General features: G+C 46.8%; 1 non-coding gene across 1 annotated transcript; it reads right to left on the bottom strand.

The window, feature by feature from the left end:
* Positions 1-2,770: 2,770 nt before the first annotated feature.
* Positions 2,771-2,842, bottom strand: TRNAP-AGG (transfer RNA proline (anticodon AGG)). Its single transcript has one exon. It is a non-coding gene; the product is annotated as a tRNA-Pro (tRNA).
* Positions 2,843-25,569: the final 22,727 nt, after the last annotated feature.

Genomic DNA, 25,569 nt, shown 5'->3' with positions numbered 1-25,569 from the left:
TGAGAGATATACTCTCCAGCGGAGTCAGCATGAAAAATACGAATGGGCGTGGCAAACTGGGTGTGAACCATGGCAGCAAAACGTTTGTATATAGGGAGAATCTCGCTACGAGATTTCATGAAGTAGAGCCAAGTGTAGCGAGAGAAATCATCAATAAACAAAACATAGTAACGATGACCACACTTCGAATCAAAGGGAGCAGGACCCCAGACATCAGAATGAACTAAGTCAAAAGGACGCTGAGATACAGACTCACTAGTAGGATAAGGTAACTGCGTCTGTTTGCCCAATCTGCAACCATTACAATGTAAGGAGACATCTCCAGATACAGACCCTAAGAGGCCCTGACGAACTAAAGAAGACAAGCGAGAGCCACAGATGTGACCAAGGCGATGATGCCACTGCTGGAAGGACGCAGTCGAAGAGGCAGCAAGAGCATGGGAGCTGACAGAAGTGGTGACAGCGGAAGGAACACAAAGCCAGTCAACCTCCCAAAGGCCCTCGGACTCACGGCGCCGGGGGCCAGCACCAACCAAAGTCTTGGTGCGACGATCCTGAATGGAGCAAGAGTCGATATCAAGAATGACACGACAACCAGAATCAGTAAGTTGGGCAGCAGAAAAAAGATTCATGGTAAGGCGAGGAACATATGAAAGACTAGGAACAGAAAAAGATGGAGTGAAAAGAAGACCACAACTAGTAACAGGAAGAGGTGTGCCATCGGCAGTAAGAACGGGCGAATCAAGAGGTCGAAGGGAAGACAGCACAGAGGAATTAGAAGACATGAAAGGAGGCTCCAGAATCCAGAACCCACGAAGATGTACCTGACTGAGTAGGTGCCTGCGGTGATGGAGAGGTAGATACAGTTACAGCAGCAGCGAAACCAGTCGACAAAGAGCCTGAGGAAGCCAAGAGACGCTTGAGCCTCACAATGTCCTGGCCGGTGAGTGACGCAGTCGAGAAAGATCCAGGAGTCCCACTGGAAGAGGAGCGCCTCTGGTCTCGCTTCTTCTCACGGGAATCAGACTCGGGATGACCTGGCCGAGAGCAGTAGCCGCAGAAGGTGTCACGTCGCGACCGGCCCTTCTCAGCATAAGCAGGACGACCCCCCTGAAGGCGTGGGTAGGAGCGGGGGAGCAGTGAGCCGAGCGGACGACACTGGAGCCCGAGCAGCCAATACAGACGGGACCACCAGCAGACCAGCAGAGCGAAGGCGAGTCTCCTCAGCACGAAGCTCGGCAAGCACCTCCGAGATAGGAACACGACCACGAGCAAGCAAGTGAGCACGTCTGGGCTCAAACTCAGAGCGGAGACGAGATAAAAACTCATGGACCCGCTGAAACTCCAAGTTAGACCGCGTAGTCTGACAACAACGGCAGGTTCCACAAACAACTGTCCTTAGTGAGTCAAGCTGACGCCAGATGGCAGAACACTGTGAGTAGAACTCATCAACAGGCGAATCACCCTGCTGGAGAGCATGCTCCTGACGCACCACAGAGAGGTATAGGGCATCGCCAGAGGGCTGATAGCGCTGACAGAGGTAGGACCACATCGCTGCAACAGTACCAAGGCCCATGAACTTGGAAGCAAACTGAGGAAGGACACTCGCAGTGAGAACGGCAACAGCTCGAGCATCATCATTGCACCACTGAGTGTAAGCAGACAGATCATCCCGATAGACAGAAAGAGGATCAGAATATGCAGATACCTGCTGATCATAAGCATCAACTGCGGTGTCATCAAGGGCCTTGGCTGCATCATGATCAGCCTGAGAGGCATCAGCAGCAAGCACCGGCGGAACCGGCGGAACAGGAGCCACCGAGAGCAACGGGACAGGGCGGACAAGCTACCTCGCCAGAGAGTACGCCCCACAGCAGAAGACCGCGCATATGGATACGCATGAAGCCCATAAACTCAGCATAGTTGGTGCCATCAAAGATCACCGAGCAGCGAGGAACATCCACATAGCCCGAAGATGACATACTGAGATATCTTGCTGTCTTTATTTTTTTGGTCAACGGATCCTGAACTCGATCTAGATCGAGGGGATCTCAAGCCAGGAAGCGAGCGAGGCCACAGAAAGCGGCCGCGGCCAGGAAGCGCGAGAGACAGGGACGACTCCCCGATGCAGCCAGGCGAACGGGGAACGCGCAGCCCGGCTTAAGAGGAGGACGAGCACGCGGCCCGAAGCGAGAGGACGAGGAGCGCACAGGCACTGCGCGAGGTGAAGAGGAGCGCGCGAGCCAGACGGGAGCGAGCAGAGGAGGCGCTCCCGAGGTGGGATTGAGCAGAGGAGGCGCTCCCGCGGCCAGCCGGCAGGAGCTTGCTCACTCGGGGGATGGAGAAGCGCTGCCTTGGCGCGGGCCAAGATACGTCAGACGGGGGAGACGAGGCCGAACGGGACAGCCGGAGCAGCGGATCCGGACGGGATGAGAGCGACGGCGGCGGCCAGAATCGAGCAGAGGAGTACGGAGTTGCAGCGTGCAGGAGAGCGAGGGGAACCTAAGCATTTGATACCATGTTAGGAATGAGCAACTAAACTTTACTGAGGGCCAATGACCAATACATATACAGATGTGGTAAAGTACAGAAAAGCTCCTTATATAATGGAGATGCACACAATGGACTATATACATCTAACAGGTACGATGCTACTTCGCACAGATCGATTGGTTTTCATGTCATACTTCGGTGGCTACATGAAAGAAGTTCTACTAGATATACATGGTAAAACGGTAAAAGGAAAATGTTTAAAAAAAAAGAAAAAAGAGGGGCATTCCGAGAATTGAACTCGGGACCTCTCGCACCCTAAGCGAGAATCCTACCACTAGACCAAATGCCCTCTATTATTTATCAAAAGCAGTAAATATAGTTTTATAAAATAAAATTTATGATGAAATTAATAATGTATACTAGTATTTGGTATATTCGGTCAAGCGTAGAAGGATTGGCTGGTTCCCTCATCTGATCCTCCTCTCTCGGTACTAGATCAGAGCTGCATGGCTGCCCACCTTTGGTGGTGATCGGTCGTGATCCTACTTTTGCGCGCATGTCTGGACGATGGGACATGAGGCAACGGCGATCTACCATCCCTCCCAGCCTGGCTGTGGGGGTGCACGGCGGCCCTACGAGGCCCCGATCGACTTCCCGAGATTAGGGTTGGGGAGTCGCCGGTGCAATCGAGCAGTGCCGGCGTGAAATATTTTGTGACTATGTGAGCGGCTATGTCTCATGGCCGTGGAATCGCAACCTCTGATACTGGATGATGACTTGATGAGGAATTGAGGATGATCGATACTGGTGGATCCGGAGCATGCACTGGTGGGTAAGGTGCTCTCTCCCATTGTCCTGCACATCCAGACGATCTCCTCGGCAATGTGCGGCAATCCCGGGTAAAAAACAAGAAAATGAGTGCATTTGCATTCGTATTGGTGTCTCCTTGGGTAACAAGATATTCCACGGTATATAACACCAGCATCTTGTTTTTCATGCTATACTGTAACACGCCGCAATCAAGAGCAACAGCAGGCCGTAAAGGTCAAAACCTGCACCAGCTTCCAGTAACTCTTGTAGCAAACAAAACAGAAATCACCAACTTCATCAAGGAGAACAAAAATGCTTCATCCCTTTTCCAGCTCTGGTTCAACAAACACTTCAAGAAAGCGCAGCCTAACATCCATGGCAAAGTGGCTCGGATCCTGCATGCTTTGCTCCTACCTCCCACTAAATTTAATACAAAGTTGAGTCACTTATTTTGGGACGAAAAGAGTACGTTTTAGTTACAGTAGCAGGCTGCAACTGGGACCCCGAGCACGCTGTGCTGCCGCCTGTTCAAAGCCTTGAGCAATGAGCAGGTTAGCCTCCATGCGTGCCCCAACCTCAGTAGGTCTGATTCCAGGTTCCTATTGTGTGAACAGAACATCACAGGTTCGCAAAACATTTATTGACCTACAAAGTCCAAACAATGTGCACAGAATGTCTACGCACGGTCTTTTAGGCATCTTCCATTGTGTTTCATGGATGAGATGAAGATGAATGACATCATACATACATGCATGTTTACTTAGAGCCGGCTATGTCAAGTTAATTAATCATGGTGCAGTATGACTTACGTCAGATTTGTTTTGGTAGATTTCGGCCAGCAAATCATCTTGCATGGTGTCCGTGTCGTTACTTCCCACCATTGGTGGATCTATATCTTCTTGCACAAACTCCATGACATGATAGTCCATCGACGGAGGTTCAGTCCCAAGGATCGGGTCTTCCTGTGTGGTTCCATCTGCAACGGATAATAATGAACAATTGCTACAATTGCAATGTTTGAAATACAGATTGGGGGTCCAGGAACGTGCACTTCTAAATAAAATGCCTAAAGATTTACTTCGTGTGCACTGTAAAGAAAACAAAGTTCTCAGATAATGTTCTCCCTCTGGTATGACTCTTCTTCCACTGGCGGTTCATGCAGTTATGTAGGATGTCCCCCTCTAGCAACCTCGTGTCAGTTCAGAAATCCATCTCTGAAAGAAATAAGGACAATGTTTCAGTTCAGAAATGAATCTCTGAAAGAAATAAGAACAATGTTTCAGTTCAGTTGACCATACTATAAAGACTAATCAATCACACATTACAAAATGGAAGGAACCCCTGAAAGGAAGAAGGAAACTTAGCCTAACGCGGATGTTGGCCCCAACTTTCTCAACCTTGCACGCAAACTGCTCTAATGAGTACTTTAGTGATCTAAACGCTCTTATGTTTCTTTACGGAAGGAGTATAAGGGATCAAGTGAGGGTGCCAGTCCTCGTAAAGCTTGAGAAGATCGCCAAGGTCCTCCACCTGACAGCAAGACACAAACTTCAAATTAGGCAGCCAAAAGCGGTCAGAAGAAGCACGTGTGTAATTTAAGCAATAGTAGGCAGGTTTTAGTCTGTGTTCATATTTTGAATTTTGACGTGAAACATGCAGTTCTGTATAAATCCATAGACGTACTACTTTCCAAATATTTTTTGTTCTTACTCATTTGTGCGGACAAAAGAGTCCACATATCATGTTGACTTGCAGGAATTGAACAGTTCATCCCAATACAACTATAATGAAAAACGTGAAAGGGCGGCAACCAACATCTGCAAGAATCGATCACCTAACTGTTGGGGAACGTAGTAATTTCAAAAATATTTCCTACGCACACGCAAGATCATGGTGATGCATAGCAACGAGAGGGGAGAGTGTTGTCCACGTACCCTCGTAAACCGAAAGCGGAAGTGTTATAACAACGCGGTTGATGTAGTCGTACGTCTTCACGGCCCGACCGATCAAGCACCGAAACTACGGCACCTCCGAGTTCTAGCACACGTTCAGCTCGATGACGATCCCCAGATTCTGATCCAGCAGAATGTCGTAGAAGAGTTCTGTGAACACAACGGCGTGATGACGATCTTGATGTTCTACCGTCGCAGGGCTTCTCCTAAGCACCGCTACAATATTATCGAGGATTATGGTGGAGGGGGGCACCGCACACGGCTAAGAAATCAATGATCAATTGTTGTGTCTATGGGGTGCCCCCCTGCCCCCGTATATAAAGGAGCAAGGAGGAAGGCGGCCGGCCTAGGAGGAGGGCGCACCAAGGGGGGAATCCTACTCCCACCGGGAGTAGGACTCCTCCTTTCCTTGTTGGAGTAGGAGAGAAGGAAACAGGAGGAGAGGAAGAAGGAAAAGGGGGTTGCACCCCTTGTTCAATTCGGACCAGAGGGGGGGCGCGCGCCTCCTTCCTTTTGGCCTCTCTCCTCTATTTCCGTATGGCCCAATAAGGCCCATATACTCCCCGGAGAATTCCCATAACTCTCCGGTACTCTAATAAATACCCGAATCACTCGGAACATTTCCGATGTCCGAATATAGTCGTCCAATATATCGATCTTTACGTCTCGACCATTTCGAGACTCCTCGTCATGTCCCCGATCTCATCTGGGACTCCGAACTCCTTCGGTACATCAAAACACATAAACTCATAATGTAACTATCATCGAAACGTTAAGCGTGCGGACCCTACGGGTTCGAGAACTATGTAGACATGACCGAGACACGTCTCCGGTCAATAACCAATAGAGGAACATGGATGCTCATATTGGCTCCCACATATTCTACGAAGATCTTTATCGGTCAAACCGCATAACAACATATGTTGTTCCCTTTGTCATTGGTATGTTACTTGCCCGAGATTCGATCATCGGTACCTCAATACCTAGTTCAATCTCGTTACCGGCAAGTCTCTTTACTCGTTCCGTAACACATCATCCGGCAACTAACTCATTAGTTGAAATGCTTGCAAGGCTTATAGTGATGTGCATTACCGAGTGGGCCCAGAGATACCTCTCCGACAATCAGAGTGACAAATCCTAATCTCGAAATACGCCAACCCAACAAGTACCTTTGAAGACACCTGTAGAGCACCTTTATAATCACCCAGTTACGTTGTGACGTTTGGTAGCACACAAAGTGTTCCTCCAGTAAACGGGAGTTGCATAATCTCATAGTCATAAGAACATATATAAGTCATGAAGAAAGCAATAGCAACAAACTAAACGATCAAGTGCTATGCTAACGGAATGGGTCAAGTCAATCACATCATTTTCTAATGATGTGACCCCGTTAATCAAATGACAACTCATGTCTATGGCTAGGAAACTTAACCATCTTTGATTCAACGAGCTAGTCAAGTAGAGGTATACTAGTGACATACTGTTTGTCTGTGTATTCACACATGTATTATGTTTCCGGTTAATACAATTCTAGCATGAATAATAAACATTTACCATGATATAAGGAAATAAATAATAACTTTATTATTGTCTCTACGACATATTTCCTTCAGTAACTGCACACAACAATCTGAGTGAGGATAAGGTGGTTTATGTTAAGGTTCGAGAAAGCACCGCCAATCCTAACAAAAATTTGGCCACAAAGAACGGCTGTGATAAGATTCACTCAATTTTTCTTGCAAGCTACAAGCATATCTCTGAATATTTGACTTGACATGCCATATATGCAGTAAACTACTCGATAGTATTGCGGATCACAATCGATGCAAAGAAAATGAATGCATTTCACATTCCAAGGCATTTATTTTCCCATTTTCTGTTTTGCATATTTTATTAGGTGACTCGATTTCACTACAAGGGCAACATCAACAAGTAACAGAAAAGTGCCTACAAATTGATTACCTAATCGAAGAGGAATCATCGTTCTTTGTGACAAGCACATGCAGCTCGGTGTCAGGCCGGGCACGGAGTTTGAAGGCCGGGGATGTAGCGGAGTATGAAGCTGAAGCTGCGGGGTCTGGCGTGAGCGTGGCCCGCGTCGCCCTCTCCTTCCTCTTCTTCTTGCCTCCATCATCCGGCGGTGCCTACTACCTCTTCGACGATGCTTGGGCGGCTACCTTGGCTTGTAGGGGGGTGATGGGGTCGGTGTTGGTGGAGGAGGATGGCGGCATGGAGGGACAGTCGCAGGACCAGTGGCTCGGCCGGCGCCGACGCAGCCATGAGAATTGGGGATCGAGCTAGGTTGCATTTTTTTAATGGGAACAATTGAGGTGGCTTCGTGCCATCTTCTATCCTCACTGCTTCGGGGCCCAAATGGGTGTTTGTGGCCCGATTGATGAGCCTCACCTATGAGTATCCTAGCCACCAAACTCTCAAAGCCCCGACACGATTTGAGCTGCCGATGACCTCGATGGCCGAGACGACCTCCCTGGGGAGATCATGTGGCCGCTGATAGGAAGCCGGCTACTACAGTGGAGCTCATCGTAGGTAACTCTACAAATAAGCTCGCCTGGATCACTGCTCTTGAGGTACTCCGTTCTCTTTCTCGCATCGAAGGCCATTGATGTGGTGTAGTTGAAGCGGGGAAGAGATGGAGGTCGAGATCGGGTTCGTGCCTGAACCCGGTGGCTGCTGGGAGTGGCTACAACGCCAGCCATGACGCCTGGCTGCCTGCCGGCTCCACCATACCTCCGAATCCGATGGCCGAGGGGCGGCTATTCTTCTACCTCCCGAGCAAGGAGCGAAAAGGGAGGCAATGTTTCATCTTCAAGGAGTCTGCGACCAAGGTTTCATGGAGGAGGACTCACCGTCCAAGTGGTGCAGTCCCCAGCGACGACAATATTACATATATGAGAGAAAGAAATAATCTGGGGACCCGGTGGTGTTTTCAATGCGGTCGTTAAGGTCCTCTATGTGAAAGTCGGGGACCGGTTTGGTATTTATATTTAGTTTTTTGCACTTTTTGTAATCTGCTAGTAGTACGTACCACCACGTGAGCATCTGGGTCCTTCTCGACCCCTCTCTATCGTTCACAAAAGAAAAAAAGTCACTCTCCCACTCCCAGCCGAAGATTTATCCCCAATCCAAACCCTCGATCCCCTTCCTCCGGAAAAAATTATATGAAACCAGGTCTCATGATTAGCAGGTGAGACCCATCCTGATGGATGACACGTGGCATTCACAAATCACAAAGCATCTAATCTCTCTCCCCCCTGATTTTATGTAGGGGGTGGGGGATACTTTGTGATTTGTGAATGCCACATGTCATTCATCAGGATGGGTCTCGCGTGAGACCTGGTCTCATAGAATTCTTTTCCCCTTCCTCCACCCCGGCCGCCATGGACCCGCCGGCGCCGCCGGCGGCCTCCATCCCCGTCCTAGACGAGCTCCTGGAGGAGATCTTCCTCCGCCTGCCCACCCTCAACGCGCTCGCCCTCGCCTTCACCGCCTTCACCACCTTCCGCCGCGTCATTAAAGGCCGCGCCTTTCGCCGCTGCTTCCGCGGGCTGCACCAGCCTCCCCTCCTCGGCTTCATAGACGCCGTCGGATTCCACCCCGCTCAAGCGCCGCACCCCTCCGCCGAGCTCGCCAGCGCCCTCGCCCCCTTCGCCGCCGATTTCTCCTTCGTCCTGGTCCCGACCGTCGTTTTTTCCTCCTCCTCTAGTGCCCCGCCGGATGTCCAAGCCGGCGGGCGTCCCCTGCACCGTCGCCAGACGTCCCGCCGGCGCACCCGCAACGTCCGCGACGGCCGCGTCCTCCTCGATTGGATCTCCCTCGACTCCGAAGCCGACTCCGAAGAAAGAATCCTTGAAAGTGCGTTATATCGACTAGAGGGGGGTGAATAGGCGATTTTTATGAAAGTCTTCAAAACGTTGGAGTTATGAAGACAAACGATACAAATAAACCTAATACCCTGCAGCGAAAGGTAGACTACACTAGGCAGGCCATAGTCAAGTATTCAATAGAGTGAAAGCACAATGACTAATAGCAGCAATGTAGTACGGATCAGGTAGGAGGATATTATGAAGCCAGACAAAACACACAGTCACTCAGTGAAGACAAAAGATAGTGCAAACATACAATGACTTCACAAGGAGTAACAGTAAGTAAAGGGAAGATGAAACCAGTGACTCATTGAAGACAATGATTTGTTGGACCAGTTCCAGTTGCTGTGACAACTGTATGTCTGGTTAGGGCGGCTAGGTATTTAAACCTTAGGACACACAGTCCCGGACACCCAGTCCTGAACACGCAGCTCAGGACACCCAGTCCTCACCGTATTCCCCTTGAGCTAAGGTCACACAGACCTCGCCCAATCACTCTGGTAAGTCTTCAAGGTAGACTCCCAAACCTTCACAGACTTTGTTCACCGGCAATCCACAATGTCTCTTGGATACTCAGAACGCGACGCCTAACCGGCTGGAGGATGCACAGTCCTCAAGTGTAATAAGTCTTCAGATCACACAGTCAAGAAGACTTAAGTGATGCCTAATTCTCTTTGGCTCTGGGTGGTTAGGGCTTTATCCTCGCAAGGAATTCTCTCTCAAAGGCTTCGAGGTGGGTTGCTCTCAAACGACAAAAGCCGTACTCTGAATCTGAGGAGCCAACTGTTTATGGTTGTAGGGGGTGGGCTATTTATAGCCACTTGGCAACCCGACCTGATTTGTCCGAAATGACCCTGGGTCACTAAGGAACTGACACGTGTTCCAACGGTTAGATTTCAAACTCACACGGCAACTTTACTTGGGCTACAAGCAAAGCTGACTTGTCCGACTCTGGACAAGTTTCGCTCTCATAGTCTTCACTCGAAGACATACGTTATGGTTAGGCATCACTTCAGTCATTCTGACTGGTTCTCTTGGACCCCACTTAACAGTACATTGGTTCCTATGACTCAACACAAAAGAAAAAGAACTACGAAAGATCTGAGTCTTCGAGCTTCATAGGCTTCATGTGGTGTCTTCTCTTGTCATAGTCTTCAATGTGAATATCTTCATATACCACCTTTGACTTCAATGTCTTCATACATTTTTAGGGGTCATCTCCGGTAGGAAAACCGAATCAATGAGGGACTTCTACCTGTGTTATCCTGCAATTCTCACAAACATATTAGTCCCTCAACTAGGTTTGTCGTCAATACTCCAAAACCAACTAGAGGTGGCACTAGATGCACTTACAATCTCCCCCTTTTTGGTGATTGATGACAAACTAGTTGAAGTTTTCAACGGGGAATATAATCTGTGGAATTGTAAAGAATAAGGAATTGTCTTCATAACTTGCAAGGGCTCCCCCTGAAGATGTGCATATAAGTAAATTGCTTTTGGAATGCAAATGCACATGGCAGGTTGTACTTGTGGAGATCCACTTCAACTTATGATGACAATCCACTATGCATGTGAAAGTATATGAAGATAATGACATGCATAATAGAAAATGGACGTATGCAGAATGATCTAAGTGCGGAATTTATCGTCGCACATGCGGAATTTATCATCGCAAAGCAAGGTGGCAGATAAGTAGCAGACGACCATCGAGTTTAAGTGTTACAACTCAAAGAACCAAATGTAACAAAACAAGAGTTGTAAGCACGAAGGAAAATATAAAGCACCCGCCCATATGGACCCGCTTGAAGACTATCAACCTCATATGCTTCTCACCCTTTTGTCAGTAAGGACCAAAAAGGTTCGAAGACATAGAGCATCTACTCGTTCCCACTAGGAGTAGGTGAAGTAGCAGGGTCATTGGTGGTGTTTGGCGGTGCTGAAGAGCTTGGAGCAGAGTTGAAGCGTGCTGAAGGAGGTGGCGGTGAAGTAGCATCGTCTTCATCCTCGATAATTTTGGCAGTCACTGTTGCAGCAGAGGAGGAGAACTCAGAGTCTTCAAGGGATGGAGTTCCTAGCAGCACAGAAGAGGATTACAATCAGTGCAAGACCCGAATCCAATGAATTCGAAGATATTGGGCAGAACAATGATTCAAATACCGATTTGTAACCCGGGAATATGCTGAGAAAAACGCCATCAAGAGACCGTGGGGAGACATCCTATACAAGAATCTTCTACCCAGGTCCAGAGATGAAGCCATTGAATAAGGCTTCTATCCCTGCATGGTCCGTGGGCCACAGCCTGCTGATGCACACCCATCGTCACTACTATGGTGTCGTGACGACAATCTGTTCAAGCGCAACTTCCAGTTTGCCCAGAACTCAGCGAAGCAAAACAAGAAGACTTTAGGGTTAGACTTCAACCCTGGCCCCTCAGCACCAAGGGCAGATGGCACACGAGATGCAGAACCCAATGTCATCAGTCCTTTCTACAAACTTGAAGGCCTCATCACCCGCATCTTAGTTCAAGGAACTGCAGTGAATGAGCTTGCAGCTGACGCTGAATCAGATGAAACGCCTGTAGTGCTGAAGACAAAGAAGCTGAAGAAGCCTAAAGCTTCAAAGCTTGCCCCTTCACCAAAAATCTCACGGGCAAAGCCACTGGAAACTGCACCTCCTGAAGACAGTGTGCAGTCGAAAACTTATCACGCATCTCCAAGCCCTAGAAGGTCAAGATGCCTCTGCCTCACACTAGCCAAGAGCTAACTGCTGCTGCCATTTTGCGCAATGACGCCATCGATCTGTCAAGTGATGAAGATCTTGCTGATGACGCTCTTGAGCAACTCATCAAGGGCAAAGAAGAAGCAGAAATCTTCAATGATCTGCCTCTCTTTGATGTAACCATCATCCACAACTTCATTGACGAGTGGTTTGACACGCCAAACATCAGCTTTGAAGATCTGCAACTACCCATTGGCCTCAGTGTCGCCTTCCAAGGCGCCATTGCTTCAAAGCTAGTTGTCGCCCAGCGCATTGTTGAACTGAAGCAAAAGATTGACTATGAAAAGGCTTAGTTCAAGAAGAATATGGCCAAGCTCAGTGTGCAAGAAGTGAAGAACTTCAAGATCATGATGCACGAGCTCAAGGAAGCCTTTCTGAAGAAACGTGCAGAAGCTCAGGGTTCACGTGAGCGCATGAAGGCTCTGGCTGACAGATGTGTGCAAGCCTACAATAAGGCTGAGAAGCGGAAGGCCCTTGGGCGTCCTGGCATCGACCCCCGGATGGCCGCAAAGAAGAAGAAGAAGCCTGCTACGGCTGAACCCGATGCACCAAGGCAGGAAGCAGTTCCGATTGTCTTGCCAACTAGACTGACTGGCTCGAAGCCAAAAAGCCGGTCAACCGCTTCAGAGCTCAAGAAGACGAGGATTGCTGAGGCTGAAGCCAGGAAGAGGAAATATCCTGAAGCCTCTCCTACCGCCCCCTCCAAGAAAAAGAGAAAGACCAAGAAAGATTGGGCTGCTCCCACAGAGCCTTTAATAGTTGAACCCATTTCTATGGTCTATCCTGAAGCTGAACGCCAACTGACAATCCATGAGCCTGCTTCCACAGAGGCTCGTGAAGCTGAAGCCTTTCCAGCAGCTGATCCCATCTCTGCTGAAGACATTGGTCAACATGACAATGTAGAAGATGGTGCAGTCCTTCCTCAGCTCGAGAACAGCGAACTCATCAGCATTGGTCGTCCACTGACGCCAATTGCACAAGATGCTTCATGGGCGGCTCACCCACAAGAGGAAGAAGACTATGAGGCCCAGCCCACTCCAACTCCATAGGCGTCGCCCGCGTTGCGCAGGCTTCGCAAAGGTCCAAGGCCTCAAGTCTCTGCTGAAGACATTCCGGCTGCATCAGCCGCGAAAGAAGAAGTCCCCCAAGTTGCCACTCCCATGTCCCACCAAGAAGCAGTTCTCAAGGAGAACGTGCTTGAAAATCTTGCGGCTGCCACAACCACCAATGAAGCTAATGTGGAGCCCTCCCCAACAAAAGCATTAGAAGACAGCGAAGCCACTGATCCCGCCACTTCTATTCCTGAGTCTGCTGCCGGTCCCCAGTTCAACTATCATATTGAGCACAGGCCTCAGATACAGAAGCCAATCCCAAGATTGCCAAGGTTCCCAGGTCCTGCATCAGCACCTGGCTCCTTCAACATCAATGGCTTCAGGGCAGACAACACATTCTTCAATAGCTCCAGGAACCCCTACTCAAGGGAAAGGATATCATCTGATCGGTTCTGGAGCTATCCGCAGCGAAGCTATTACTCATGCATTCTTTACAACCAAGGTCGCATCTTTCCACACAAGCGCCTTGACATTGAAGCTATAGCTGGTCTGCCCTGTCTGGAAGAAGCTTTGGATTGCTTCAAGGAAGTTGGACTGCTGCCGTTCGTTACTGACCAAGAGCATTGGAATGAAGAGTTGCTGCTCCAATTCTATGCCACACTTCACATCCGCAGGTATAGCAGAGATCCGAAGACTTGGGTCCTAGAGTGGATGACTAGAAACATTCATCACGAAGCCAAAGCCTTTGACATCATTGAGCTCACTGGCTTGCCCACTCCTGGCGATCTCTACGAGCATGGCTGTCAGCTGCATAGTGAAGCTATTGAGAGCATCTTTCAGAAGCCTGAACCTGATATGAGTCAGATGCTCAGCATGATGAAGCCATTGCCCCAAGATGCTACCTATTCCACGGAGTTCTTCATTGAAGACCTTGAGTATCTGCCAAGAACCATTTATCACATCATCAGGCGAACTCTCTGGCCCATCAAAGGGCACTCTCCAAATGCCAAGCTTGAGGGTGCAATGAAGAATTTGGTCTTCTATATTCTTCATGGAAAATGCTTCAATGCACAGGACTTCTTCATTCGCCAACTTGCTGCATCAGGCTCTGATCTGTTTGGCTTGAAGTTCTACGCCCCCTGAGTAATGCGGCTAATCAAACTTCACTCCGGTATCTCATATCAGCCATCTGCTCGCAATCATCGGATTTTTCTACCTGATGTGGATATCTCTATTGAAGCCATCTATCCTGAGCCTGACAAGGAACCTCTAAGTCTTCAGAATGCAGAGCATCAGAGTTTCTCTCAGAACATTGAAGGAGTTGAAGCAGTCACTCGGGTGTATCCTTTGGCTGGCACTACACGTGCACCACACCCTTCTTCCACTGAAGCCACTGATAGTACAACTGCTCCAAGACCCAAGAAGCACACTTGTGTTCTCAATGACCGAGAGCTTCTTGTGGCTCTTCATCAGAAACAGGATAGGCATCATGACTGGCTGAAGCGTTAGATGAAAAGCCTCTGGGTGGATGTTAATCGCATTCGCAATCTTGCCACCAAGAATGCTTTCATTGCCCATGAAACCTGTCGCCGCACATGGAAAGGGCTAACGATGATGTGTTCTGAAGATGATCTTCAAGAGGATGGCTTCACCGAGCGATTCAAGTTTGACTCCACACCCCCTCGAAGATTTGTGCTGCTAGGAACTCCATCCCTTGAAGACTCTGAGTTCTCCTCCTCTGCTGCAACAGTGACTGCCAGAATTATCGAGGATGAAGACGATGCTACTTCACCGCCACCTCCTTCAGCATGCTTCAACTCTGCTCCAAGCTCTTCAGCACCGCCAAACACCACCAACAACCCTGCTACTTCACCTACTCCTAGTGGGAACGAGTAGATGCTCTATGTCTTCGAACCTTTTTGGTCCTTACTGACAAAAGGGGGAGAAGCATATGAGGTTGATAGTCTTCAAGCGGGTCCATATGGGCGGGTGCTTTATATTTTGCTTCGTGTGTTGCACATCTAAGTCATCAGCATGCATAAGTGTTAGGATGTGTGCCCGATCACAGGACATTTGAGGATTCCAGGATATTCAGCTCACACTGTAACTTGCAAAATCTCTTCTCATCCAAGGGCTTGGTGAAGATATCTGCCAATTGCTCTTCAGTGTTGACGTGTATGATATCAATATCTTCCTTCACAACATGATCTCTGAGAAAGTGATGACGAATTTCAATGTGCTTTGTCTTCGAGTGCTGAACTGGGTTGTTGGCAATCTTGATGGCGCTTTCGTTGTCGCAATAAAGTGGCACTTGCTTCAGATGAATGCCATAGTCCTTGAGTGTTTGCTTCATCCACAGAAGCTGAGCGCAGCAAGATCCAACAGCAATGTATTCAGATTCAGCAGTGGAGAGAGATACACAGTTCTGCTTCTTTGAAGACCCACATACAAGTGATCGTCCCAGAAAATGACATGTGCCTGATGTAGACTTGTGATCAACTTTGTCACCAGCATAATCAGCATTCGAGAATCCAACCAGATCAAACTCTGAGCCCTTTGGTTACCATAATCCTAGAGTTGGGGTGTGAGCCAAATATCGAAGAATTCGCTTCACAGCTAAGTGATGCGACTCCTTTGGTGCCACTTGAAATCGAGCACACATGCAAACACTAAGCATAATATCTGGCCTAGATGCACATAGATAAAGTAAAGAACCAATCATGGAGCGGTATACCTTTTGATCGAACTCTTTACCATTGTCGTCGGGACCCAGATGATGTTTGGCTGGCATTGGTGTTGTGAAGCCTTTGCAGTCGTGCATACCAAACTTCTTCAGGCAATCTTTGAGATACTTCTCTTGAGATATGAAGATGTCGTTGTGTTGTTGTCGTATTTGAGGACCGAGGAAGAACTTCAGCTCCCCCATCATGGACATCTGATATTGCTCTTGCATCATATATCCAAACTCTTCACTGTATTTCTGATTGGTGCAGCCGAAGATAATGTCATCCACATATATTTGGCACACAAACAGTTCACCATCATATGTCTTCGTGAAGAGAGTGGGGTCTAGGGAACCAGGTATGAAGCCTTTGCTCTTCAGGAAGTATTTGAGTGTGTCATACCAGGCCCGAGGGGCTTGTTTGAGGCCATACAGTGCCTTGTTGAGCTTGTATACCATGTCAGGATGTTTTGGATCTTCAAAGCCAGGCGGTTGTGCAACATACACTTCTTCTCCAATCTTGCCATTGAGAAAAGCACTCTTCACATCCATTTGATATAGAAGTATGTTATGATGATTTGCATTGGCCAGCAGTATGTGAATGGCTTCAAGTCTAGCCACAGGAGCAAATGTTTCATCGAAGTCAATGCCTTTCACTTGAGTATATCCTTGAGCGACGAGACGAGCTTTGTTTCTGACAACTTGACCATGCTCATCTTGCTTGTTGCAGTATATCCATTTGGTGCCTATTATATTGTGCTTCCGTGGATCAGGACGCTTAACCAGTTCCCATACATTATTCAGCTCAAACTGTTGAAGCTCTTCTTGCATAGCTTGAATCCATTCAGGTTCCATGAATGCTTCTTCAACTTTCTTGGGTTCTGTTATTGAGACGAATGCGAAGTGCCCACGGAAATTTGCTAGCTGAGTTGCCCTTGAACGAGTGAGTGGACCGGGTGCATTGATGCTATCAATTATTCTTTCAATCTGCACTTTATTGGCAACGCGAGGATGTACAGGGTGAAGATTTTGCTCTTGCTAATCATTGTCGTTGTTAGAAGGAATGTCTTCAGGCTGAGCATTATCTTCATGTTGATCAGGTGCTGAGATGATAAGTTCTTCTTCAGGATGAACTTCAGAAGGTATAATTTCTCCAGTTCCCATTAGCTTGATTGATTCACTGGATGGAACTTCATCTAGCACGTTTGGCAGTTGCTCTCTTTGTGAACCGTTGGTCTCATCGAACCGCACATCCACTATTTCAACCACTTTGTAATGAAAGAGATTGAAGACTCTGTAGGAGTGTGAATCCTTTCCATATCCAAGCATAAAACCCTCATGTGCTTTTGGTGCAAACTTTGAGGTGTGATGTGGGTCCTTGATCCAGCACCTTGCGCCAAATACTCTGAAGTAACTGACATTTGGCTTCTTGCCAGTAAGGAGCTCATAAGATGTCTTGTTCAGAAGCTTGTGAAGATAAACACGATTGATTGTATGGCATGCAGTGTCAATGGCTTCAGGCCAGAATTTTCTTGGGGTCTTGTATTCATCTAGCATCGTTTGGCCATCTCAATGAGTGTTCTGTTCTTGCGTTCGACGACGCCATTCTGCTGTGGCGTGTACGGGGCCGAGAATTCATGTGTGATGCCCAAGGTATCAAGATATGTATCAAGGCCAGTGTTCTTGAATTCAGTGCCATTGTCACTTCTGATGTGCTTTATCTTGGCGCCATAATTGTTCATAGCTCGATTTGCGAAGCGTCTGAAGACATCCTGCACTTCAGTCTTGTAAAGGATTATGTGCACCCAAGTATATCTAGAATAATCATCAACAATGAGGAAGCCATAGATACAAGCAGTAGTAGTAAGAGTTGAGTAATGAGTGGGACCGAAAAGATCCATGTGAAGCAGTTTGAAGGGTCGAGTAGTGGTCATGATTGTCTTCGAGGGATGTTTGGCCCTCGTCATCTTTCCTGCTTCACAGGCACCGCATAAGTGATCTTTCTTGAACTTGACGCCCTCGATGCCTATGACATGCTTCTTCTTTGCAAGGGTGTGGAGGTTCATCATGCCAGCATGCCCAAGCCTCTGATGCCATAGCCAGCATTCTGAAGCTTTTGCTAGAAGACATACGGCAAGCTGTGGTCCTGCTGAGAAATCTACCACGTACAAATCATCTTTTCGATACCCTTCAAATACTAGAGACTTGTCAGATTCCATTAGTACAAGGCAACGATATTTTCCAAATATTACGATCATGTTCAAATCGCAAAGCATTGAGACAGACATTAAGTTGAAGCCAAGGGATTCAACAAGCATGACTTTATCCATGTGTTGATCCCTTGAGATTGCAACTCTACCTAGACCCAATACCTTACTTTTACCAGTGTCAGCAAATGTGATGTGGCTCTTGTCGGATGGACGTAAGGTTGAGTCCATTAGAAGGCTTCTTTTGCCAGTCATGTGATTTGTACGCCCACTATCAATAATCCATTCTGAAGACGCTGGTGTCGTACCCTACAGTGCAGTTAGGGGGATAGGCTTCACCAAGAGCATTGTGAAGCAAAAACATTTGACGAGCCAGTGGGTTATGAAAGCTTAGATCCAGATTAGGACTAATAGGGAGAGTAGCAAGCGATTCAGGAACGAAGTACATAGTAAGACCATTCGCGCATTTGATCTTGCGCCCTACAAGATGTTTAAGGTCCCCAGCAATAGCGTCAGATGATTTTGGTTTTCTGCCGGAGACCTTTCCCTGCAAAAGAGAGTTAAGCTTTCTTAGCCACCCACATCTTCAAGGGTGGCTTAGAAGCAATAAGTCTAAGTGCAGCATCTGAGAATTTTGGCTTTGGAGCCCTAGGAAACAGTCTTGCAGGCGGACAATAGTACTCATAAGAATAAGCAGAATAGTTCTTGGTCTTATGAACATGGCGGTTTGATGACCCGCTCTCATATTCATATGTCTGAGTATGGTTTCCCTGCAAAGCATTTGCGTTAGTACGACTCAGGTGAGTCCTCTGTCCGTATGAAGCCTTTGGACCGTATGAAGCCTTTGGTCTGAGATTTGTCTTCTTCACGCGAGGTGTCATGACGACATTCACAGGAAGATTCTCCAAACATCTTTTCGGAACCCAGATTTTCTTCATAGGTGGTCCATTTCTGCAGTTAGTACCAATGTACCTGGCAAACACTTCACCATTCTGATTCTTAAACAGTATATAGTTTGCATCAAAGGATTCATCAATGATAATGGGGTTAGCACAAGTGAAGCCAGATAGATTGGATGGATCTGCTGAAGGTTCCTTTGCAGCAACCCACATGGTTTTGGGGTACTGCTCAGGTTTCCAGTAAGAGCCATCAACATTCATTTTCCTTACGAACCCAACACCCTCTTTCCTCGGGTTTCTGTTCAGAATCTGCTTTTTGAGGACATCACATAGTGTCTGATGCCCTTTAAGACTTTTGTACATCCCTGTTTCGAGCAATGTCTTCAACCTAGCATTCTCATCAGCAATAGCGGTGGTGTCCTCAGCAGAGGGGTTAGTTACCACATCAACAGTTGAAGATATTGCAACAACAGTAGCAGTAGAACATTCAGCAACAGAAGTAACATTATCACGCTCAATGCATTTAAGACATGGTGGTTCAAATCCTTCCTGAGCGGAACTGATCTGTTTGGCGCGAAGTGACTCGCTTTCCTTTTGAAGATCTTCATGAGCCGCTCTCAATTTCTCAAGATCTTGCTTCCTTTGAAGATAATCATAGGAAAGCTTTTCATGAGTTGTTGAGAGAGTTTCATGACGACTTTCAAGTTCCTGATACTTAACGTGAAGATTTTTTATGTCTTCAATTAAGGATTCAGATCGAGTCATTTCAGCACCTAACAGGTCATCGCTTCTGTCTAACAGTTTTTGAATATGTTCCATAGCTTTCTGTTGTCCAGTTGCAATTTTAGCAAGTGTTTTGTAGCTGGGTTTTGAACCACACTCAGAATCATCGTCACTAGATGTTTGATAGTGAGTAGTGCATGAGTTTACCTTGGCACCGCGTGCCATGAAGCAGTAGGTAGAAGCGGAGTAGTCCTTGTCATTTGCGGTGATGAAGTCATTGTCTTCAGTGTTGAAGATGGACTTGGCAACGTATGCGGTAGCCAGACTTGCGATGCCTGAATCGGACTCCTCCTCAGACTCCACATCCGCCTCCTCAGAAGCGGACTCCTCCTCTGAATCCATTTCCTTGCCAACAAACGCATGTGCCTTGCCAGATGAGCTCTTCTTGTGTAATGAAGACTTTGAGGAAGACTTGGAAGAAGGCTTTGAGTATTTCTTCTTCTTCTTGTCGTCAGAGTCATATTCCTTGCTCTTCTTCTTCTTTTTGTTCTCATTGTCCCACTGTGGACACTCAGAGATGAAGTGGCCAAGTTTCTTGCACTTGTGACATGTTTTCTTCTTGTAGTCATGAGCAGAAGCTTCATCATTTCTTGAGCTTGATCGGGAAGACTTTCTGAAGCCTTTCTTCTTGGTGAATTTTGGGAACTTCTTGACAAGCATAGCAAGTTCCCTTCCAATGTCTTCAGGATCATCAGAACTGCAGTCAGATTCTTCTTCAGATGAGGAGACAGCTTTTGCCTTCAAGGCACGAGTTCGCCCATAGTTTGGACCGTAGATATCTCTTTTCTCAGAAAGCTGAAACTCATGTGTGTTGAGCCTCTCAAGTATGTCAGACGGATCGAGTGTCTTGAAATCAGGACGTTCTTGAATCATCAGGGCTAGGATGTCAAACGAACTATCAAGTGATCTCAGTAGTGTCTTGACGACTTCATGTTTGGTGATCTCAGTAGCGCCGAGGGCTTGAAGCTCATTCGTGATGTCAGTGAGTCGGTCAAATGTGTGCTGGACATTCTCATTGTCATTTCGCTTGAAGCGGTTGAAGAGGTTGCGAAGGACACTAATTCTCTGATCTCTCTGGGTTGAGACGCCTTCATTGACCTTGGAGAGCCAGTCCCAGACCAGCTTAGATGTCTTCAAAGCACTCACACGGCCATACTGTCCTTTGGTCAGATGACCACAGATGATATTCTTGGCAGTAGAGTCCAGTTGAACGAATTTCTTGACATCAGCAGCAGTGACACCTTCTCCAGCCTTGGAACGCCGTTCTCGACGACATACCATAGGTCGACGTCAATGGCTTCAAGATGCATGCGCATCTTATTCTTCCAGTAGGGATATTCAGTTCCATCGAAGACGGGGCACGCAGCGGAGACTTTAATTATCCCTGCAGTCGACATAGCTAAAACTCCAGGTGGTTAAACCGAATCACACAGAACAAGGGAGCACCTTGCTCTGATACCAATTGAAAGTGCGTTATACCAACTAGAGGGGGGGTGAATAGCTGATTTTTATGAAAGTCTTCAAAACGTTGGAGTTATGAAGACAAACGATAGAAATAAACCTAATACCCTGCAGCGGAAGGTAGACTACACTAGGCAGGCCATAGTCAAGTATTCAATAGAGTGAAAGCACAATGACTAATAGCAGCAATGTAGTAAGGATCAGGTAGGAAGATATTGTGAAGCCAGACAGAACACGCAGTCATTTAGTGAAGACAAAAGATAGTGCAAACATACAATGACTTCACAAGGAGTAACAGTAAGTAAAGGGAAGGGAAGATGAAACCAGTGACTCGTTGAAGACAATGATTTGTTGGACCAGTTCCAGTTGCTGTGACAACTGTACGTCTGGTTAGGGCGGCTAGGTATTTAAACCTTAGGACACGCAGCTCAGGACACCCAGTCCTCACCGTATTCCCCTTGAGCTAAGGTCACACAGACCTCGCCCAATCACTCTGGTAAGTCTTCAAGGTAGACTCCCAAACCTTCACAGACTTCGTTCACCGGCAATCCACAATGTCTCTTGGATGCTCAGAACGCGACGCCTAACTGGCTGGAGGATGCACAGTCCTCAAGTGTAATAAGTCTTCAGATCACACAGTCAAGAAGACTTAAGTGATGCCTAATTCTCTTTGGCTCTGGGTGGTTAGGGATTTATCCTCGCAATGAATTCTCTCTCAAAGGCTTCGAGGTGGGTTGCTCTCAAACGACAAAAGCCGTACCCTGAATCTGAGCAGCCAACCGTTTATGGTTGTAGGGGGTGGGCTATTTATAGCCACTTGGCAACCTGACCTGATTTGTCCGAAATGACCCTGGGTCAATAAGGAACTGACATGTGTTCCAACGGTCAGATTTCAAACTCACACGGCAACTTTACTTGGGCTACAAGCAAAGCTGACTTGTCCGACTCTGGACAAGTTTCGCTCTCATAGTCTTCACTCGAAGACATAGGTTATGGTTAGGCATCACTTCAGTCATTCTGACTGGTTCTCTTGGACCCCACTTAACAGTACGGTGGTTCCTATGACTCAACACAAAAGAAAAAGAACTACGAAAGATCTGAGTCTTCGAGCTCCATAGGCTTCATGTGGTGTCTTCTCTTGTCATAGTCTTCAATGTGAATATCTTCATATACCACCTTTGACTTCAATGTCTTCATACATTTTTAGGGGTCATCTCCGGTAGGAAAACCGAATCAATGAGGGACTTCTACCTGTGTTATCCTGCAATTCTCACAAACACATTAGTCTCTCAACTAGGTTTGTCGTCAATACTCCAAAACCAACTAGGGGTGGCACTAGATGCACTTACAATCCTCCTGGAAGACGACAACTCCGAAGAAGACTCTGAGGAGCTCGGTGACGACGAGGATGGTCCCAAACGGGAGCGACGCAACGCCGCCAGGTTCCAACTCGCCGTCTGCCATCCCTTATCTCGCAGATACGCGCTGCTTCCAACCATACCCGAGGACCTCGCCGCCCAGCCGCAGGATCGCCTTTTGGCATTCGATCCTGTGCTCGCTCCAGCCACCGGGGACGACGGCGAGGAGGAGCCCTTCAAGGTGATATGCTTTGCAAGATACCTGACAAAGCTCGTCCTCTTTGTCTTTTCATCCACAGCTAGTGATAGTGAACAATGGTCTATGGTCGATTCTCCCTTCGCACCTGCTTTGGAACACACGTCCTGTTTTGACTGTGTGCGTGGCTGCTTCTACTGGCCGCAACCTTGGGAGTTGGATAGTGATTTGAGGGTGCTGGACACGTGCACTTTGAGGTTTTCAGCTGTCAATATTCTCACCGGGTACCATCTGCAGCTCAGAGATGTTGATCCAACCATTGAGTTCTTTACCGGCTGGCGTCGAAATGCAGTTGTTGTCGGTAGGGAAGGAGTCATTGAGATGTTTTCTCTAATCCATCAAAACGGGTCCTTTGCCCTCCACCATACCTCTCTGCAGGATAATTCTCATGAATGGAATCTGAAGAAGATCATACAGCTACCTGAGCAGTATCATCAATATACCATTTCCACAGTGGGTGCGGCCGAGGGGCTCTTGTTCTTCCAAGGCGTTCCACTTGGCAGTGGGTTAGAGAATCTCGATTGTTACTCGATGGACGTCAAGACTTATGAAATTAGCAAGGTCTGTACAAAGATGGAGAACTTCTTCGAGTGCAAACATGCTCTCCCCTATTTTAGCTTCCCACGGCTGTTATCAGAACCAGCTATTTGATCAATTGGTAAGCCTAATCATATTAATTTTTTGTTGACAATTTGCTTGTTCTACTCACATGTTTATGTGTGGACTTAGTATTGGGCTTGATTGCCTTGTCAAACTAGCTAGGTGAGGCAGCCAATTCATTGTTTGATTTTGCACGTATGTTTAACAATTATATCTTAGGAGGGCCTCCGTTGGTGAAAAAAAAAAGAACACATACTAGTTTGGAAAGCTAATATTTGTTGCTCCATATCTTAGGAGAGAAAATGACTATCGCGCTTGCATAACCTGTAAATTGATGTTTCAAGGCTCTTGGCCGTCTATTTATGAGCACTCCTTATTTACATGTTCTGTTTCCAAGAGCAGACGATAGAGTTCACCTGTTTATGGTCTGCTAATTTTTATGTATATTCCTTCTGAACTGCAATAAGATGGCTCTGGGATTCTTGCGGGGGGCATAAATAAGCACTTCTGTCCGGTTATTCTTAAGCTATGTTGTACTTTGCAATTTAGCGCATGCCTGCTTCTTCAGAACTTAGGATAGGAAAGATTCCCATTGCATCAACTGTGGTAGCTTCACGTTTCTAACTCAATACATGTCTGCAGATCTGAGCTTGCTCTCTAGTTGCTCTGGTCTTGCTTGGGCCATACACCTGGAGTTGGATGGCGAATGTTCAACATGGTGCTGATGTAGTTTGGTATGTCTGTATTGAGCGTCGTATGTATGTATGTAAGCAGGAGATGCTGGCAGCAAGACTCGTCCTGATGTTTGTGTTGGGAGATTGGCTGCCAGCTTATGTGATCTGAGAGTACTAGCTTTTCTCTGTATGAGTGGATGAGTTAGTTAATTTCTTCTGTTAAGATGCCTCTAATGGGTTCATCTATAATGTCTTGCGCGCCATCTGGTCCTCTGTCAGCTTAACTTTGCTTGGCTTGCTTCCACCACTCTCACCTCCATCTTGATTCTTCTCTGCCTCTCTTGCAAGCATATGTTCTTCAGCGCTTCCCTCGCCAGGTCCTGTTCTGATTCCAGGTTCCTAGAGCAGCATCTACGATAAGACAGCAGCACAGGTCTGTAAAACATTCATGCTGAACAGCAAAGTCCATAAACTTCTGTGTTTTGTAGGAAACTTATATTTATTCTCATGGACGGGATGAATGATATTGATCATACATGTGTTTACCTAGAGCTAACAACAGCTATGTCAGGTTCATCAAGGTATAGTACGAACTTACGTCATCTGCGTTTTGGTATATTTCGTTCAGCAAGTCCTCTTGCATGGGATCCACATCATTACTGTCCATCAGCTGTGGATCAATATTTTCTTGCACCGGGTCTATGTCATGATTGTCCGTCCACGCAGGTTCAGTCCCCAAAATATGGGTTCTGGGAAGAAGTATTGAACTGGACAAGCTTGTTCCTCTTGGTGCAGCAGGCAGGAGGAAAACAATCCGGCTTTAATGGCGTTTGACGAGGAATACAATATGACGCTTGTAAGGACATCTTGTGGTGTCTTCATGGTCCAACTCCAGTCAATGACGTTTAAAAGACTTCTGTCTGTTGTTTAGAATGTCCTCGGAAATTGGAGCTCAAAGGTGTTTGCTATTGCCTTTTTGGTATCTGGCCAGAGTTCTACAATTACAGGAACTTATGCAGGACAATATGTCATGCAGGTTTTGCATCTCTTCTATTACTATTCTTTATTGTCAGTCATATGTTGCAAACTGCAAAGTTTATTGGCACACCATATCTTGTTCTAATGCATGAAGACTCAAAATATACCACTAATGTTAATCACAGAGTTAACAAACTAACCATGTCGTGTGATTGTTAATGGCATTTAGTATCTTTTTGAGCTTTATGTAGGTTGGATGTTGAAAATAATCATTAGAAGAAAACATTATGTTCTGAATGTATGCTGATATTGCTGTTCCATATTTTCTTGTTTACTGAAATTGTGAATAAAATGAGGATCTACTATTGGTAGTGCAATCTTAATCAAGCTAAACTAGATTGTGGATAAAATGTGTAGAGATGGAAGTAAGCTTCGTGCAAAATATGACTGAGATTGCCTTACTTTTTTCTTCATTTCTTTTACCTGTATAAATGAAAAAAGATCATATTCCAGTTGTATGAATTGTCATCTAATAGAGGTTGACCTTTGCTTTTTCTTACTCCAGGGATTTCTGGATCTTCGGATGGCGTCCTGGTTACGAAACGTTCTAACTAGGTCATTGGCAATTGTTCCTAGTCTGATTGTGTCACTAATTGGTGGTT

This window comes from Triticum aestivum, chromosome 7A (assembly GCF_018294505.1).
Source record: "Triticum aestivum cultivar Chinese Spring chromosome 7A, IWGSC CS RefSeq v2.1, whole genome shotgun sequence".
NCBI classification, from domain to species: domain Eukaryota; kingdom Viridiplantae; phylum Streptophyta; class Magnoliopsida; order Poales; family Poaceae; genus Triticum; species Triticum aestivum.
The sequence above is the reverse complement of the archived record's forward strand: the minus strand, read 5'-3'. Positions and strand labels throughout refer to the sequence as shown.